At 40.2% G+C, this 19,716-nt stretch overlaps 1 protein-coding gene and 1 pseudogene across 6 annotated transcripts in view; one reads left to right on the top strand and one right to left on the bottom strand.

Moving 5' to 3' along the window:
• The window catches only part of ULK4 (unc-51 like kinase 4), a 633,437-nt gene that overhangs the window by 473,884 nt on the left and 139,837 nt on the right, over positions 1-19,716 (top strand). The gene's annotated exons all lie outside the window — the stretch shown is intronic.
• LOC306645839 (14-3-3 protein theta-like) lies at positions 13,960-15,636 on the bottom strand (annotated as a pseudogene). Its single transcript has one exon. The product of its transcript is annotated as a 14-3-3 protein theta-like (transcript).

Consider the following 19,716-nt stretch of genomic DNA (forward strand, 5'->3'; position numbering starts at 1 on the left):
GTGGGCAATCTGATTGCAAGATGCACTCACACCCTCTTACAGTCTTCCCACCCGTTGTAGCAGGCCCCTTCCTTTCCTGCACTTCAGGACTCACTGAGCTGGAGAGAGCCCAGTTTTCTGTAGTTTCTCCAACCTGTGCTCCCTCTGGGGAACTACCCCTTGTCTCTGGCTTTCCATAGGCTTGCCGGATGGAAACTGGCCCAGGTAAACACAGCTGAAATGTGATGGACCTGAGCTTCAGCTTCCCCAGGCTCTGCCTTGCTTCAGTCCCAAGATCTGAATGCCATTTCAACTTGTAGAGAGACCACTAGGGATGCACTTACACTCAGGAGCAACCCTGCAAAGAGCCAGCCAGATGGTGGCCACTAGCAACACCCAGAAGAAATACCTTAGGTGCAAGCAGACCTACAGGCGCACCAAAAATATATCTCCAGGCTCTGGCTAGTGTCCCCAGACTGAGGTGGTTGTGTTCTGAGATAGTGGTGATGGTGGCAGCAAAACCTGCAAGCCCTGGCCATTGTCCCAAGATGGTGGCAGCCACGTGTAACCAAAACTGCAGATATTGTGACAATGAACTGCCAGGCATCAGTGGGCAACTGGCAATCTGTGGGCAGTCTGCAGGCTGTCTGCAGGCTAATGGGTGATCAGATAGACATTGGGCAGTGGGTGATGGGTAGGTGAAGTTGGGTGATGGGCAGGCAAGAGATAGGCAGATAGTGGATGATAGGCAGTGGTCAGCTAGAGATTTGCTCTAAATAGGTGAGCGATCACAGCTGATGAATGCTGGGTGAACAGCAAGGGGTCGGTGGACAGCAGTGGCTGCCTCACAAGGAAATAGTATTTCCTCTGCTTGAATCCTGAGTCACAGAGTGTCAAGGAATGTAGCCATCTGATTCACCATCTTGGATTCTTGACTTTTAAAATATTTTATTTTGAGATAGGGTCTCTCTAAGTTGCTGTAGTTGCCGAGGCTGACTTTGAACTTGTAATCCTCCTATCACAGACTCCCGAGCTGTTGGTGTGACCATTATTTTAAAAGGCTCTTTTTCCCTCATCAAATTGTCTTGGTACCTTTGTCAGAAATCTGTTGAAAATAAGTATAAAAGTTCTTTTCTGGGCTCTTGATTCCACTCCATTGATGGATAGCCTAGCTTTGTACTAGCACCACATTGATTGGATTACTATAGATTTTTATAAATTTTGATATTGAGTACTCAAACTTGTTCTTTCTTTTTAATATTTTTTTTTGGTTATTTTTGGTACCTTGCATATCCCTACAAATTTCAGGATCAACTTGTCATTTTCTGAAAAACGAATGAAATAACTATAGTTTTGATAGAGAATGCTTTGAATCTCTTGATCAGTTTTAGGTATATTTCCTTCTATTAATTCTTCTTATGCATGAACATGGGATACTTTGTCATTTATGCAGTGTTTTTATACAGTGTTTTGTAGTTTCCGTATTGTATTTCTTTTTCTAACTTTATTCCCAAATATTCTATTCTGTTTAATTCTACTGTGAATGCACAGTCATAATTTCAACTTCATGTTATTCGTTGCTAGTTTATAGAAATTACAATTGATTTTTATATTCTAATTTTATACCCTCAAAACTTGCTGAATTTGTTTATTCTAAAACTTATTTGTTCCTTAGAATTTCTTTTTTTTTTTAAATTATGAAGTCATTTATTTAATCAACAAATTTTTTTTCCTTAGAATTTCTTACACAAAAAGCTTATATCATCAGCAAATACAGATAGTTGTACTTCTTTTTAGTTGTTTCTTCTATTTCCTTTCCTTGCCTAATTTTCCTAGCTAGAACATATGATATAATGATGACTAAATATGACAAGAGAGAATACCCCTACTTGTTCATGATCTTAGGGGGAATAAATACCCTTTTGCTGTTAAGTGTAATGGTAGCTATAGATTTTTTTACATATGTTCTTTATCATTTGGGAATGTTCCCTTCTATTCCTATTGGTTGCATATTTTTATCATGAAGTTTTGTTTAATTTTATTCATTGCTTATTTTATGACAATTGAGAAGATTGTATAGTCTTTATCATCATTGCATATAACACTGATTTTTCAAATGTTAGATTGTCTGTGTATTCCTAATGTAAATTCCCCTTGGCGTTGTGTGTGACCCTTTCAATATGTTGCTGGTTTGGTTTCTAGTATTTTATTGAGCAGTTTTGTATCTCTATTCACAATGAATATTGGCCTTGGTTTTATTTTCCTGTAATGGATTTGGTATTGGTGTTCTACGAACCTCAGAGAACATATTTGGGAGTGTTTCCTTTCTTCAATTTTCTGGGAGAGTTTTATAAAACTGGTATGACTTTTTCCTTAAATGTTTAATAGAGTTCACCAGTAGAGTAATCTGGGCCTGGAATTTTTGTGTAAGAAGGCTTTTAGCCATGGGATCTTTTTCTCTAATAGATAATGTTTTGTGTAGGTTGCCTATTTCTTCAAAAATGAGCTTTTGCTCAATTTATTCTCTCAGGTACTTTGTTCTGTCAACTCTATTTGCCTTGTTCTTCTGGGACTTTTTTCTCTGCCTCCTCAGTTTAAAGAAACCACTGGAATCCACCTCCAGTCCCTCACTGTACTTTGGTCTAAATACCCTATCAAGTCTCCAGTCTGACCCTGTTTGTCTCCCATCTCTCAGGGATCATTGTCAGTTGTTGCCAGATATATAGTTATTTTTACTTTTAGTGCATTATAGTTATACATAATAGTGGGGTTCATTTTGACATATTTGTAAATGCATACCACATGATTTTTCTCCATTTTGTCCACAGTACTACCTACTTTTCCTCCTCTTCTCCCTCTTCCAGTTCCCTTTCTGTACTCTGGTCTTTCTTCTATTAATTAATTACTTTTTAATTGATGCATTGTAGTCATATATAAAGTTGAAATACATTGTGGTATATTCATATATGCACCCAATATAATTTGGTCAATTTCATTTCCTTCTTCTTCCCCATTCCCATCCCTCCTCACTCCCCATTGGTCCCCTGCTTCTGCTTTACTCTTCTTCCTTCTGTGTTTCTGTGATCCCCATTTTTTATTCCTTTTTGTTCTGTAACTTCTGCATATGAGACAAAACATTTGACCTTTAACCTTCCGAATCTGGCTTATTTCACTTAGCATGGTGTTCTCCATTTCCATCTATTTAACAGCAAATGGCATAATTTTACTCTTCTTTGTTGCTCAGTAAAACCCCATTGTGAATATGTGCCACATTTTCTTTATCCATTTGTCTAACAAGGGGCACATAGGTTGGTTCCATAACTTGGCTATTGTGGATTTTGCTGCTATAAGCATGGATATGCATGTATCACTATAGCTCACTTTAGTTCTTGTGGATACTGAAAAGTGGGGTAGCTGGGACATACAGTGGGTTCTAATCCTAGTCTTTTGAGGAATTTCCATACTGCTTTTCAAAGTGGTTGTACTATTTTGCAGTCCCATCAACCATGCAAAGTATACCTTTTCCCCCACATCTTTTCCAAAAGTTATCACTATTTATATTCCTTTTTTTTCCTTTTTTATCTTTTTTAATGGGCATTGGACCCAGGGATACACCCCAGCTCTTTATTTTGAGACAGGATCTCATTCAGTTTCTCAAAGCCTAAGTTACTGAGACTGACCTCGAACTGTGACTCACCTGCCTCATCTTCTCAGGTTTACAGGCATGCACCACCACATCAGCCCCCTTATTTGTATTATCAATGATTGCCATTTTAACTGGGGTGAGATAAAATCTCAGTGCAATTTTAATTTGCATCTTTCTGATTGCCAAGGATGTTGAACTTTTTTTTAATATACTTATTGGTCATTGGTATTTCTTCTTTAGAGAAATGTCTCCTTACATTTCTTGCCCATTTTTTTGAGTGGCTTATTAGTGACCTTTGTGTTAAGTTTTTTGAGTTCTTTATATATTCTGGATATTAACCCCTTGTCAGAAGAGTTGTTGGCAAAGATTTTCTTCCATTGTGTAGGCTCTCTTCCTTTGCTGTTCAAAAGCTTTTTCCCTGTTCTTAGTTTTAAGAGCTTTTAGAGTCTTATACTAAGGAAGTCAATGCCCATGCCCGTGTGTTGAGTATTGCCCCTATGTTTTCTTTTCTTCTCACAGTTTTACTGTTTCTGGTCTAATTCTTAGGTCTTTGATCCACTTTGAGTTTTCCCAGTACAGTTTATTTTAAAAGGCTATCTGTTCTCCAATATATACTTTTGGTACCTTTGTCAAAGATTGGATGACTGTATTTATGTGGATTTGTCTCTGTGACTTCTAGTTTATTCCAGTGGTCTTTGTTTATGTTTTTATGCCAATACAATGCTGTTTTTGTTACTGTAGCTCTGTACTGTAATTTGAAATCACATATTGTGATGCCTCCAACCTCACCCTTGGTACTTAGGATGGCTTTGGCTATTCTGGGTTTTTAGTCTTTGATACAAATTTTAGGACTGTTTTTTTTCTAGTTCTCTGAAGAATGTCATTGATAATTTAATGGTGATTGCATTCGATCTATAGATTACTTTTGGTAATATGTCCATGTTGGTGATATTAATTTCACCTATCTATGAACATGGTAGACCTTTTAAGGTCTTCTTCAATTTCTTTAGTGTTTTATAATTGTCATTGTGGAGGGCTTTCACCTCCTTAGTTAGATTTATTCCTAAGTATTTTTTGAGATTATTCTGAATGGAGTAATTTTCCTCTCAGCAAACTCATTATTAGCGTATAAGGAAGTCATTGATTTATGAGTGGTCTTGTATCTTGCTACTTTGCTGAATTTGTTTATCAAATCTAGAAGTATAGAAGTTTGTTGCAACAATACTTTGTTTTTTTGTGTTCTATTGTATTAATTAAAGCTCAGATCTTAATTATTTCCTGTCTTCTACTGGTTTTGGAATTAGTTTGTTCCTGCTTTTCTAGGATCTTTAGATATAGCACTAGATTGTTTATTTGGGATTTTTCTGGTTTTTTTTTTTTGTTTTTTTTTGTTTTTTTTTAATGTAGATCTTTTTCTTTTTCTTTTTTCTTTCTTTCTTTCTTTTTTTTTTTTTTTTTTTTTTTTTTTTTTGCGGTGCTGGGGATCGAACACAGGGCCTTGTGCTTGAGAGGCAAGCACTCTACCGACTGAGCTATCTCCCCAGCCCCTTTAATGTAGATCTTTAATGCTATAAACTTTCCTCTTAGTATTACCTTCATAATAGGACTTGGTATGTTGTATTGGTTTTCTGTCATGAGTCTAGGAATTTTTAAAATTTGTCTTCTCATTTCTTCAGTTATTCATGTCTCACTTAAAAGAGTATTTTTCAATCTCCATTTTTTTTTAGGTGTGAGCAAATTTTTATTGGGAAGGGAAGTTGTCAACTTAAACAGCAGCAAATGATGAGTGAGTAAGGGAACTCCCTATTATCTGTCGGGGTCTTAAGCCCCCTTGCTCTTCTCGACCAGCAACAAGGGAAGGGGACACTCCCCAACAAGGTCAGACCAGGATAGGTAGGGCCAACTGACCGCCCGCTCCCAGCCCTCCAGGTGGAGGACAATCAGAAGCATCAGGGAGACCAGTCACAGCAGGAACTCTTCTATTGAGGAAGTCACACAGCTTTTATGTAGGGTGGGGGCCAGGCGGGAACCAATCAGCTTACAGGTCAGCAAGGCATGGGGGGGTTCACGTAGCCGAGAGTCCCATAGGACTATATGGCAAGCACGAGCTGATCACATTCGCGGAACTGTTGTTAACCAATCCCTGACGGTGGTCCGATTTATCATTAACCTTTGAAACCACCTTTGAGGCCTTGATCCTTCTCACCCACCAGGGAGTAAGGAGTCAGCCTGAGTTAGTTAATGTGTCATTAGTCCCAACATATCCCCCTTTTTTGTTTTATATTAAGGGTGTGTCTGTCTTAGGTTGCCCCTGGGCGGGTCTTACCTGTCATGGACCATCACCCTAGCAGTTTGGGGGTCCACCTTACTCGCAGGTGTGTCTGTCTTAGGTTGTCCTCCTCTGAGGATCTTACCCTTCATTGACTACCACCTTAGCACTTCAGGCGGGCCCCTCAGGAGGAGCGGGGCTTATGGGAGAGACACTTAGACCCCAGTGTCTTGATACGAGTGATCCATGATCCTATAGGATTCCCAGTCATTATTATGAAGGGTGGTATAATGCTGTCGGACCACCATGAGGTGCACAGACTTAGCCTGGCTTTCAGGAAATGGATAAGCTTATTGATTATGCAAGGCCCAAAGGTGAACACAAGGATAATGGTGATTAGCGGTCCCCTAAGTGGGAGGAGATAGGGGAGCCACCCGTATAACCCAGTCCAGAGGAAATTAGAGTGGAGCTCGCTCCTACGACGTTCCAGATCTTCTGTTAGGTTTTTGATTTTATCTTGTACAATGCCAGAGCAGTTGGCGTAGAAACAACACTCTTCACCAAGGAACAGGCAATGCCCTCCTTCCTTCACCGTTAGCAGATACGAACCACCACGATTTTGCAGGATGACAGTAGCCAAGGAACCAAGTTGAACCTGTAGATCTAAGATGGTAGAGCTGCAAAGTGCAATGTTAGGAGCTCTGTGTAGCTCTAAAGGAAGTCCACTGTCCAAAGTCATGAGGTCAGAGACCCCAATCTCAATCACTGTTGTCCCATTTTTGCTACTGTGCATTACATTTTTTTCTTAAATGTCTTTTTAAGCAGTTTACATATGTTGACTCCTGAGTCTACATGAACATTAGTTAACACAATTTAACATTATATCTAAAACATGAATTAAAGAAAGGCTGAGAGAGCTTTTAACTTTCCTTTTGTGTGGCAAAATGTTTGTCCAATACTCTAACAGCTGTCCAACCATAATTGTATAAACCCCAATTTTTAAGACTAATTGTTCTAAAGAATAAAACTTAATGGACACAAAGTTAAGAGTGCATTAGTGTTTCTAAGAAATCCTTGTTGTTTTACCATATAGATTAAACTTTGGTTTATATCAGAACATTAGTATTTCACCTTAGGAAAAACCTTAAATAGCTTTACCTGTGTCACATACACACAACCAATTTAGTTACATGCAAACCTGTTGAAATTTGCCCATTACAGACTTTCTTACCACTTATTTAAACCCTCATGTGTTTTATCACATAAGCACTTTCTTACCCAGAAACATTTTGTTCTTCACTAAATATATTTCCATATCTAGAATCTTTTGTTTTTTTCTTTCCTATGTGTTAACCTTTTTGTTCACATTCTGAAACTTTTAAGAAATTTCTTGATTTATATAAATTACTCCATTTTAATAAGACTAAATATTTTGTTTTTCATAGCACTCTAATTGAAACAGCTGAACCTTTGGAACCCTTTGTATATAGAATTGTACCTGTTAGGACATAACTCTTAGTAACCTTGTTTCTAGTTTACAAAGCAATTTTCTCTACAAACACATCTGAGTAATCCCATGCATGTGAACTCTAATTCACTTATCTTATTGTAAAAAAAACCAAGATATTAGACAGGTGTACCAACAGTATTTGCCATCTCTTTCCTGTGGAAGAAAAATCCTAGAAAAATTGATGTTAGACATTTTATAAACATCAATATTTTATTAGTGTGACCACCTAGAGTCTTGTGAGTTAATTTTAAAGACATCTTACTTCTATTAGTTTGCCCAATTTAAATTGAACCTCTTTAAATCACGTGAATTAAAAATATTTGGATCCATTTTTAAATATTAATTTTAGGAGTGCTCAATTTTGATACAGACAAAACATGACATCAGACAGCACGACATACAAATAACAAAATCAAAGGCCTCGAAACTTTATAGTTGAATCTCCATTGCAATGTAACAGATGTTCAAAAACTCCAGTTGAATAAAAAAAATAGAACTGATCAATAAAGTCATGAGCTCAAAAAAATATAGAATTATAAAAAACAAGAATCCTGGAAAAATGATACGGCCGTTAATTACTTTAGTAAAGCACCATAAAATTTACTTTTGCTGGAGTTTAGGTAAGACTCTTTTTACCTTTTTTTTTTTTCCCTTGGGTTTGAGACCAGTCTCCTACTGAGTCTTCTGACTTCCTCCATTTACATTTCAATGTAAACCTTGACTGAGATCTGGATCTGAAAGGGGCTAAAATGTTCCAGCAGAAACTTGATGCCTAGGGCATTTTACCCGTTTTTCCTGGTTCAATTCAGGTTTGGACTCAGAAAATTGTGGAACAATTATCTCCCACTACTTGTGGGGAATGGGGCTACTATATCATACTCCTTACTGGGATATGCCACTGATGGTTGGGCTGGTTACTCCCTCCACACCAGAGTATGTGGGACCTCATGGCGGGAGGACTAGGTGGGCTGGGCCAGGGAATGGAAGCAGAAACAGCTGAGTTGAAGTTGGAGAAGGAGGAGGGATTTTAGAATACTTGCGTAAACATACCTCAAGAGGGTGTGCTCTTGGGTGAATTATATTGTTCTGGTTGATGGTATTTGAGGTTCCTGGCGGGCACCCAGATAGGGTTTGGTTTTCCAAATGGGAATACACATCCAAAACCTCTGCCAGCACTTATTAGTGGATCAGGACCACGCCAGCATCCAGTTAATGGATCTTTCCATTCAACTTCAACTTTCAGGTAAGGCACCTGATTGGCCCAGTGTCGTTGGAAGGCAGTTAAAGGCTGATTTTTTGAGAAATTTAAAATATTTAATGTAAGCATTACTATTCTTAATTGGTCATGCAGGTTATTTTCCCCTTTTTGTTTTATTAGTTGATTTTTTAAAGTTTTATTATGTCTTTCAATTATGCCTTGTCCTTTTGGATTATATGGGATTCCTGTAGTGTGTTTAATATGCCAATTGTTGAAAAATTCTTGTAATGATTTACTTGTAAAACAGGGTCCATTATCCGTTTTGATTTGTTGAGGCTAGCCTAAAATAGCAAAACATTGTAAGAAATGGCTTTCAGCGTGCTTGGCCTTTTCAACAGAGTGAGCAGTGGCCCAGCAGGCATGGGAGTAAGTATCAATAGACATGAATATATATTTTAATTTTCCAAATGGTGCATAATGAGTTACATCAGTTTGCCAGATAATGTTAGGTTTTAAACTTCTGGGGTTTACCCCGGGGGATTGGAGAGGTGGAACCTATAAGAAAGGTGGGCGAGATTTGCAGGTTCTTACAATCTTTTTTAAATCCTTTACGGGGACCAAAGGAAACTTATGATGTAACCCTCTCCAATTTAAATGGGTCAGGTCATGAAGGCCTTGGGCTAGTTGTAAGTCCTGTTGAGGCTGGGCCGTAGCTATTGAGGTCCCTGATGTGGCTAACTGGTCGGCCACAGCATTGCCTTGTGCAAGGGAGCCCGGTAGATTTTGATGTCCTCTTAGACGCTGTAAGAATATGGGTTCAGCATGCTCCTTTAACAAGAACCAAAACTGGATCATCAAGGGGGTAATAGGATTTTTATCTAACTTGATATATGAAGAGACCAATGTGGGTAGCAGGTTTACCACATATAGGCTATCTGAGAAAAGATTCATGGGTTCTTGTACTTGAGTTAGGGCCGTAGCAATTGCATATAACTCCTTAAATTGTGCTGACCCGATAACTGGTTCAAAGTGGGTAATTACTTTTTGTTTCACTAATCTGGGGGGGGGGGGGCGGTAAATTACAACAGCAGATCCCTCTTTTCCTCCATCTGTGAATACATTTACAGCTTTAGGGAGGGGTTTAGTGGAAAAAGTATAGGGGGTGCCCATTTCAGTTTTGAAAATGAGGACACCCATTTGGTTGACCCATAATGGCAATCAATCTTCCCTAAGAAGCCCTCCAATGCACAGGATACTCTATTGTTATTGTTATAAGGTCAGCCAATTGGTTGAGGTGAGCGTAGACCCTAGGAGCTGCCCTTATGACTGCATGTATCCACTGAAGGGGTTCTCCCCACTGAGTTAGGGCTGCCGTGGACAGCTGAGAACGGGGGAGAATCCAGAGCCTAAGGGGGTCTTCAGGCCGGTATCGAACCAACCGGGTAGAGTTAAGGGCTACTTGTATTTTTTGGAGTATATGTTGATAGTCTTGAGTTAGGGTAATAATGTTCGTAGGATCTTTGTCCCGTAGCAGGTCAAAGAGAGGGAGGATATCCTCCATAGAGATAGGAAGCCATGGTCTCAACCAATTAAGTTCCCCTAATAATTTTTGTAAATCAACCAAGAAATAGGAGGATTGGAGGAGTAATTGAGGTTTAAGGGGACAAACAGAATCCAATTTAAGCTCAGTTCCCAGTATCTTGAAGGGAGGGACAGTTTGGACCTTATCATTAGATATATGTAGTCCTCCTCTTTCCAGAAGGCCTTGGAGTTCTTTGTATGCTGAGCTTAGTTGTAGGGCGTTAGTGGCTCCTATAATAATGTCATCCATGTAAATATACAAAGTAATTTGTGGCCTTTTTCGTAGGGGTTGAGGAGCTCAGAAACAAAATGTTGACAAAGGGCTATTTGCCATGCCTTGGGGTAGAACCACCCATTCATAACGTTCAGCTGGTCCTTGGTAATTGGTAGAGGGCACTGAGAAAGCAAACTTCGCACAATCGTTTGGGTGGAGTGGTATTGAGAAGAAAGAAACCATCTTTGATATCAATAACAAGAAGCAAGAGATCTCTTGGGATAGAGGGGATCCAGGGAAGACCCCTTAAAGGGGTTCCCACTGAAACCATATGACTATTAATTTTCCTGAGATCCCGAAGCATCCTCCATTTTCTGATGTTTTTGGATGACAAAAACTGGACTATTCCAGGGGCTCAGAGATGGTCTGATATGACCTAAGGTCAGTTGTTCTTGTACAATATTTCTTAAATGTTGAAGCTTATTTTGGGGTAATGGCGACTGTTCTGCCCATATTGGGGGACCTGGGAGCCATTGAATGGCTGGCATTTTTGGAACAGTGGCCCTTAGGATTGGGGGTGAGGCTTGACCCCGGGGGCTGGGACCTTCTGCCTAGATGCCTCAAAAAGAGGGTCTCCTCTATAATTGCTAAAAGGGCCAGATAGATTAAATTGTCATTCATATTCCTCCTGCTCAAGGAGGTCATCATGCACTGCCTTGTGATCAGTTGTTATATAGATCTCTGCTTCCCCTAAGATATCCTGTCCTAGTAAATTTGCAGTAAGACCTGAGACCACAGGGGGGCGGACGTCTCCCTGGGCACCATCCACATCCCGCCATTTGAGCCAATATTTGGTCTCTTCTGATTTAGTATTACCTCCTACCCCAAGCAACGGGGGCCAGGAATCAACCTCCACTGAGGTGGAACTTCCTCCTTTCTTAACACAGTTCTATCTGCTCCAGTGTCAATGAGACAGCTGAATTTCTTTCCTGCTTTAAAAATGTCCATTTTTGGCCTGACCCCAGGGACAATTGGAACAGTCCAATGTGCCTTAGGGGGGCTACTGGGGGAGAAACCTCCTTTGTGTGACGGGGCTGGAGGGTGTCCCCTGATTAGTTTAAAGGTTTCCCCTCAATGTCGAATTTAGATTTGCAATCCTTCTGCCAATGGAATCCCTTTCTGCATCGTTTTGGGGGTGGCCAGCCTTTGAGCTGAACTGGCCGGCCTTTGAGCTGAACCCCTAGAGCATCCGGGTGGAGCTTCAGAACACACCCGACCAGTGGGGCAATCCCTCTTGAAGTGACCTGGTTGCCCGCAGCCATAACATACTCCTTTGCCCTTAGCCGCGACTGGTGACAAGGCTGCTGTGAGAGCCTCAGCAAGTGAGGCAGTTTGGGCCTGTAGGGCTGCGACCAAGGATTGAGACTGATGCGCTTGCATGCCAATATCTTTGGTAGCCACAATCCACCTTCCCATGGAGCGATCTTTCATCCCTGCACAGGCCAATTTGTGATCGATAGTCATTCCTTCCCAAACTAACATTTTAACAAATTGATCTTTTAGGGGCCCCGGAGGAAATTTTTTCTGAAGGCTTCTTTCTACCCTTTCAATGAAGGTTGCTAGGTCCTCAGTTGCCTTCTGGGTAATCCCTACGATGGGGGGTTCTGAGAGGCCCTCCTCTAGCTTTTTCCATGCTGCAAACCCTAGGGCTCTTACTTGTTCTTGATATGGGGCCGGGATGGCAGCCTGTAAGAGGCCGGTAGAGAATTGGTCACTGGACCTTGAGAACATCCCATAAGTAACCGGGACAGGAGGGTTAGCGGCCTGGTTCCGTTCAGCCTGAGCATGACATTCTTCACTAAAAAAGGCACACCACTTTAGATATAAAGGACCAGGAAGGACAGTTTTAGTTAGGTTCTTCCAATCCTGAGTGGTGCACTGCTGGTGGGCGAGGCCCTGGAGGATGGTTTCAGCCCAAGAGGAATTGGGCCCATCCTCTGAAACAGCTTTCTTTAGTTCCTTTAAATCTTGTGCCTCCCATGGGTACCATATAGCAGGCCGGTTACCCCCTGGGTTAGCATTTACCAGGAAGGCCATGCAGGGAGGGGTGAGGGTAGAGTCAGTGCGTTCTCTCCCAGTATCATAAAATGGCTGCCGGGAAGATTTCCCACCATCTGGACAAGATGGCGGCAATGAGCCTCCTTGGGGCAGAAGTGGGCCCTCGCTTTGTGTAGAGGCTGGCTGCCCTTGTGGTTCCTCAACCTCGGGAGGAGCGGACGGAGATGGATTTGGCTCCTCATTAAAGGTCTCCCAACGTTGTTTACTATGTGGTAAGTTTCTGGAAGGAGATGCAACAGGAGGAACCGGTGGTTCTTTAGGTGGCGGCTCTTTGGGGGGAACTTGGAGCCCCCTTTGGGAGGTCCTGGAGAGAAGCAGGCCTTAAGGGCGGATAATGTAGGGCAGACTCCCAATGGGGGACCCTCCCCTAAATTGATTTCCCTCCTCCTAACAAGTTGTTCTATGATCCCATGTGGACCAGTCAAAAAGATTAGTGGCAGGAAGCCAAGGGGCCACCCGAGTAAAGGTGTCCCAGGCTTTTTCCACCACTCAAGGCCCCTACTCTTCAGCATAAGTCTAAGAGCTGAGAGCACAGGGTCACCATGTGTGGTGTGTGTTTGCCCCATCTTTTCAGGGATGCCCTCACTTCGGAACTCGCTTGGCCCGATCTGCCAGTACTTTCGGTTTCGAAGCTGCTTCTTCGCTTTGGCTGCAGATCAGCCTTGAGGGACCCCATGTTGGGCGCCAGTTGTCGGGATCTTAAGCCCCCTTGCTCTTCTCGACCAGCAACAAGGGAAGGGGACACTCCCCAACAAGGTCAGACCAGGATAGGTAGGGCCAACTGACCGCCCGCTCCCAGCCCTCTGTGCAGAGGACAATCAGACGCGTCAGGGAGACTCGTCACAGCAGGAACTCGTTTATTGAGGAAATCACACAGCTTTTATGTAGGGTGGGGGCCAGGCGGGAACCAATCAGCTTAAAGGTCAGCAAGGCATGGGGGTTCACGCAGGCGAGAGTCCCATTGGACTATATGGCAAGCATGAGCTGATCACATTTGTGGAACTGTTGTTAACCAGTCCCTGACGGTGGTCCGATTTATCGTCACCAACCCTTGAAACCGCCTTTGAGGCCTTGATCCTGCTCACTCACCAGAAAGTAAGGAGTCAGCCTGAGTTAGTTAACATGTTATTAGTCCCAACAATTATCACAGATAGACATGACCTCCACAACATGTGATATACAGGAAGCATTTCAATTTGTGACCTTCAGCCCAGAAATGTCAAGTGCTTTCTCATTCAATCTAATACTTCTGGATTCTTACTAAAACGAAATACAGTAAGAATATGAAAAGGTTGCTTACTGAAAGGAAACCCTCAAAGAAGAATAAGGAAGGGAATGTAGAAATTAAGAGGTAATGGAGAACACTCTCAAAATCACAATTAACTACATTTTCTTATCTTCACAGTTATACAAAACACAGTCACTTGTAGAATTGGTTCAGATACATTTTTAGTCCTCTACTAAGTGTTGGAAGTTATTTATGTTTATATGGAATTAAGCTACTAATGCTTTTCTAGAGCAGTAACTGCACACCAGGAAGTCCAAGACAAACACAAATCAAGGAATGGAGTTTTCCCAGAGCTGCAGCATGAAAAGACTATAAGCAGTTGATTCCAAACACATGAGTGGGTTTATTTGCTATAGAAAATCCAAGTGGAATAAGGAATGGAGATGTGTAAAAAGGTTTCTTGAGAGAAGGAGGATGACACCCTGTTTGCATTTAGTTTTCAGCCCTGTCTACTGCATCACATTCATCTCTTGCACTGTCTGATGTCTAGGATTTCAAGTTTTCTCTAAGCAACTGAATGATTGGGTGCTATCCTTTTATGAGTCTTCATTCAGTGTATCAAGTTCTGTAGTGGCTTCATCAAAAGCCATTTCGGCCAGTGTGCAGACAAGCTCTGGTTTATTACGGATCTTATGGTAAAATACAGAAATGCTAACAACCAGCCCAAGCAGATTGGGTATGTGGGTTACATCTCTTTCTTGATTATATCAAATGCCTCTTGGTAAGCTTCTTGGGAATTATCTATTGTTTATTTCTAATCATCACTACATGGAATTTCAGCAAGGTACCAGAAGTAATCTCCCTTCTTTTTCAGATAGAAGGTCTTATTCTCTACATTAGTTGCATTGGCTATTAAATAGTTAACCAAACAAGTCCACAGCCACGGTGCAAATGGACCTCAGCTCCAACTACACTTTCTCCTGATAGTACTTAATATGCTTCAACTTCTTGTGGGAGGTGTTGGTATTCTGATGGATGCTTGAGATGACTGTACAGGCAGACCTGTAGCCCCCAACCATGTTCTTGTACACCACTGAGAGCAGGTTGTGCTCCTTGTTGGATAGCTCAGTGCTCTGCTTGGACACAACCTTCATACAGGTGACCATGTTGTCATAGTGCTTGACTTGCTTAGCCAGTTTGGCCTTCTGGATCAGCTTGGTTTTCTCCATGGCAGGGGCTGGGACCAAGGGCAAGGCAAATGAGGGCAATTGCCCACCTGGATTAGGAGTTCTCTTCCTCAAGAGCCTCTCCTCTCCTCCAGCCCGATGTGAGTCCCACCACCAATCTCCATATATTTATGTGGTTTCTAAAATTTTCTTGCTGTTAATTTCTAGTTTTATTCCATTATAATCTGATAAGTTGCTTGAAATAATATTAGTTTTGTCTGTATTTGCTAAAACTTGCTTTGAGTCCTAAAATACAATCTGTTTTGCAAAAGATTTTATGTGTTGCTGAGGAGAGAGTATATTCAGCTGTTTTGGGTAAAATATTCCATAGATGTCTGTAAGGTCCATTTGATTTATAGTTTCATTTAGGTGAGAAGCATCTTATTGAATTTGTTCAAATGACCTGTCTTTTGTTTAGAGGAGATGTGTTGAAATTACCAAGTAGTATTGTACTGGAGTCTATCTGGAACTTGAAGTTAAGAAGTGTTTTATGAATTAGGTGTGCCAACATTGTGGCATAAATATTTCCTATTATTTTATTTTCTTGTTGGTTTATACCCTTTAATAGTATTTAGTAGTCTTGTCTTTTCTGATTAATTTTTGCTTGAAATCTCCTTTGTCAAATAAGAGAATAGCTGCTTCTGCTTGTTTTCAGACTCCATTTGCATGGAAGATGTTTTTTCCATGCTTTTACTTTCATCCTATTGATAATCATTGCATATAAGATGAGTCTGTTGCAAGTAGCATATATTTGGGTCTTGTTTTTTAATCCATTCCTTACAATCTATTTCTTTTAATTGGAGACTTGAGATTCAAGTTATGGAGAAATGTTTACTGTTTCTAATCATTTTGGTATATTTCATAGATTTAACTTGTTCTTAACTTTCATTTGCTTAATTGCTCCTCCAGAGAGCTTCAACCATTTGAGAACTATGAGGTTTGAGTGCTTTCTGTTGTATTTCTTGAAGTTTTTTCTGTAGTCATGAATTATTTTATCTTCATCATGGAAAGTTCTTATTTCTTATGCAATTGTGAATGATAGCTTTGCTGAGTATAGCATCCTTGGTTGGTGATTGTTTTCTTTCAAAGCTTGGGTTATCTCATTACAAGCCCTTTGGCTTTTAGCTTCTGAGTTGAGATGTCTAAAGTGAGTCATATTGGTCTACATCTAAAAGTGATTTGATTTTTCTCTCTTTGGCTTTTTGATATTCTATCATCCTCTATGTTAGGCATTTTGATTATGATGTGCCTAGAAGATGTTCTTTTTTATCTTGTCTATTTGGAGTTCTGTATGAATCCTGTATATGGTTGACCCTCTCATTTCTAAGATATGAAAAATTTTGACATTATCCATTGAAAAGTTTCTTAATGCCATTAGTCGCTGTTTCTATGCCCTTTCTTATCCCAATGATTCTTAAGTTAGGTCTCTTAATCTTGTCCAGAGTTCTTGATATTCTGAACATGGTATTTTTCTTACTGTCTACTGCATGTTCTGGCTCAAATACTACATCTTCAAGGCCTAAGGTTCTGCTTTCTATGTAATCTAGTCTGTTGGTGATGCTATCAAGTGAATTTTTAATTTCATTTATTGTATCTTTCCAGTTCTCAGTGGTTCTTTTCAGAATTTCTGTTTCTTTGTTGAAATGGTCTTTTACCTCCTATAATTTCTCTCTTAGTTCCTTTCTTAATTAATTTCTTAGATCTTTTTTAACTCACTAATCCTTTTAATAAGCAATTTTTCAAAGTCTTTCTCTGGATTTTGTCACCTTCTGTGTGTTATCCCTTGTTGGGGGATTGTATCTTTGACAAGGAGACTTGTTTTGTATCCTCATGTTTCAGAAGTCTTGGACTTGCACATTTGTTGAGATGGATTTCCTATTTTTTGAGGCCATTCTTTGGCATGTAGTTGTCCCTTTTGTAATAAGTCCCCATGTTGATTTCTGTTAGCTTCATCACATAGGTTCAATTTATTTCAAGTGTTAGTTTCCAGCACCAATGCCTGTTGGTTTGCTGCTGAACTGCTGAATGAATTCACTCTTTTCAAACTGCTGTAATGCTATGGGTTTTATAATCTCCTTTTTGCAATTTTTTTCTCTGATTTTGCTGTAGAAATAAATTTCCAAGAGTGGGACCTTATGTTCCCCTCTAGTTATTTTTACTTAGGAACTAATCTTTGGTTTTGGGTTTTTTCTCTCCCCTGTTCTATGTGTTAAAGTATTATTGAAGCTTGAATGGGTTAGTTTGTGAGTGGAGGAAGGTGCGAATGTTACTTTGCCGAGTTGAAAGGTTCAGCTACAGAGTCTCTACCCTATGAACTTGTAGTAGATCTCTTGCTTCTTAGCCCCTCTCAGAAAAAGAGAAACAAGCACCAGTAGCAACAATAATGATCAATATACCACATTAGAATGAATGTCCAGTGCCTACATACACCATTAATTACCACAAAAAGGAATGGTGGGGTCACCATTTAACAACAGCAATAGCAATAAACAGCTGTCAACTAGGTCTAACATTAAAGTAAGCAGTGGGTGTCAGCTGTGACCTCCTCAGTACTAATAACTTCATTAACATGAACATTCTCAAAGATAGTAAATTAAGGTTTGTTAAGAGAAAAGAAGATAGGATAGGAAGGTAAAAGAAAGTTTTAAAAGATTCAAAGGCAACACCTGTCAAGCAGGAGAAAGGGAGTAAGTGATTGCTGTAAAGAAGGAGTAATAACCCATTTGTTTAAATAATAAAAATTTAAAAAGGAGTAATAAAAAATTAAAGAAATTAAATAGAGAGAAAGGGGAAGAAACAAGCAAGGGAATTTGCCTGTTAAAGTGGGGAGAGGACAGAAGTAGTAATATGAGAAACAAAAACAAGAGCCAAAAGAAAAAATCAAACCAAACCTTCAAACAAAAAACCTCCACCTCTCTAGAGCCAAAACAAGACAAAGTAACAAGTTTTTTGAGGAAAGGAAAAAAAAAAATATTAAAAGAAGAAGAAAAAAGAAGAGTGGTAAAAATGAACACACATACTCACAAGCCAATTAAACATGGCTAGACACACCCCTCCCACACACGTGTTCACAACTCAAGCTCAGTGGAAAAACAGGAAAAGGAGGAAAGAAAAAAGGAAAATCTTAATGAAAACGAAGGCGTTATTTCTGCTGAAGTAATCAAAGCTGTTGCAAGAATGATTATTTACTGCCTATGCGACACTGTCCTGTTTCTTCTTGTGCACCCCTTAAAGAGTACAAGGGCTGGGGGTTGTTAAACCCACTGATTCTGAGTTTCTCACTAAGCTGCCAGCTGGACCGGCCTGGATTTGAAGGTAGTAGTTATCGGCTCTCAAATTCCCTTCTCTCCAGTCTAAGGACAGAATGGGAAGTGGTGACAGTAGTTTGTCCATTCAGATTAGGTAGATGCCTCTCAAGTTGGGGTGATGCAGAGGTTTCGTTTGTTTTGTCTTTTATGACAACATATCGTCCCAACATCCAGTAAGTGGAAGAGCCTGAGTTTTTCTATGTTTGAGCATTTCCTGGGCATCAGGGCACCTGGTCTTCTCCCTGAAGATCTTCTAGGACCTGCATGACCCAGCAACCTGGCCCCCTGAACATAGGAAAGTGAGCATGAGATGGATCCAAAAAACGGCAGACTCCAGAGAACTGATGTCTAGAGCTATTGCTTCACTGTCTGCTAGTTTCTTTTTCAGGCAGTTGAGTATGTTTCTTTCCTTGTTATTCTTAGAATATGGAAGTTTTTATGCCTGCCAATATAGTTTTGCTTGTTTTTTATGGTACTGCGGGTTGAACTCAGGGCCTCACAGAAGCTAGAGAGGTGTTCCACCACTGAGCTGTACTCCCAACCCTGCATAATTGCTTTTATACAAAAACAGAAAGGCAAGACATCTTCAAATTTACAAGATCCAGAAATAATCACTTTTGAAAATATTATGATAGACATCCTCCAGTTATTTGAACAATAAAGCAAAATTAACTAGAAAATGAAGAATGTTAGAGTAGATTGGAATGAGCCTGAGTATGTGTGTCTCTTTTATCAACTACAAAAATAACACAGAAAACTCCAGAAGGACTAAATGTATCTTTCAGTGCTAGGAGAACAGAGAAAAAGATAATGGGGGGAAAAAAAGTGCTATTAGTAGATGATAAAAAGTCTATGGAACTAAAGTGGAATAGTGAATAAACCTATCACCCAGAATAGATGTAGGAGAACATTAACCAGAAGGTAGGAACAGCTGTAGAAGATCCATAAACTCAGAGTGAGGTGAATGATGATAGAGGCAGTAGGCACTTTACCAGGGTAATGGGAGATGATCAGTCAGGACCGTCAGGCCCCTTCCCTTATCTATGTTGCTCTGCTCTATTCCAGCACCATAATTCAGCAACTTCACTGTAAATAGGGTGAACTAACTATCTGAGGTGATTTCTAATGTGGGAGACAGCCTGGGAAGGAAGCACTGAGAAGTTTGAAGAAAGAGAGATACAAATACGATAGACAGTAGAGCCCACTTAAATCAACCAGGCATATACAAATACAGAGGAAAGTCCAAGCCAGCTGCCTACAAAAGTCCTACCTGATCTTTCACTCGTAAAATAGAAAACTGAAACACTTGGGGAAACCTCTAACAGCAAGAAGTAGAAAAAACCAATGTAAAATAGAAAATGGTTTCTTTATATAAGAAGCAAAAGTTGGTAGGAGATGTTATGAGTTGAACCTGTGGGCCCTGATTAAATGTTGAAGAT

The sequence above is a fragment of the Sciurus vulgaris genome (genome assembly GCF_902686455.1).
Source record: "Sciurus vulgaris genome assembly, chromosome: 16".
Lineage (NCBI taxonomy): Eukaryota > Metazoa > Chordata > Mammalia > Rodentia > Sciuridae > Sciurus > Sciurus vulgaris.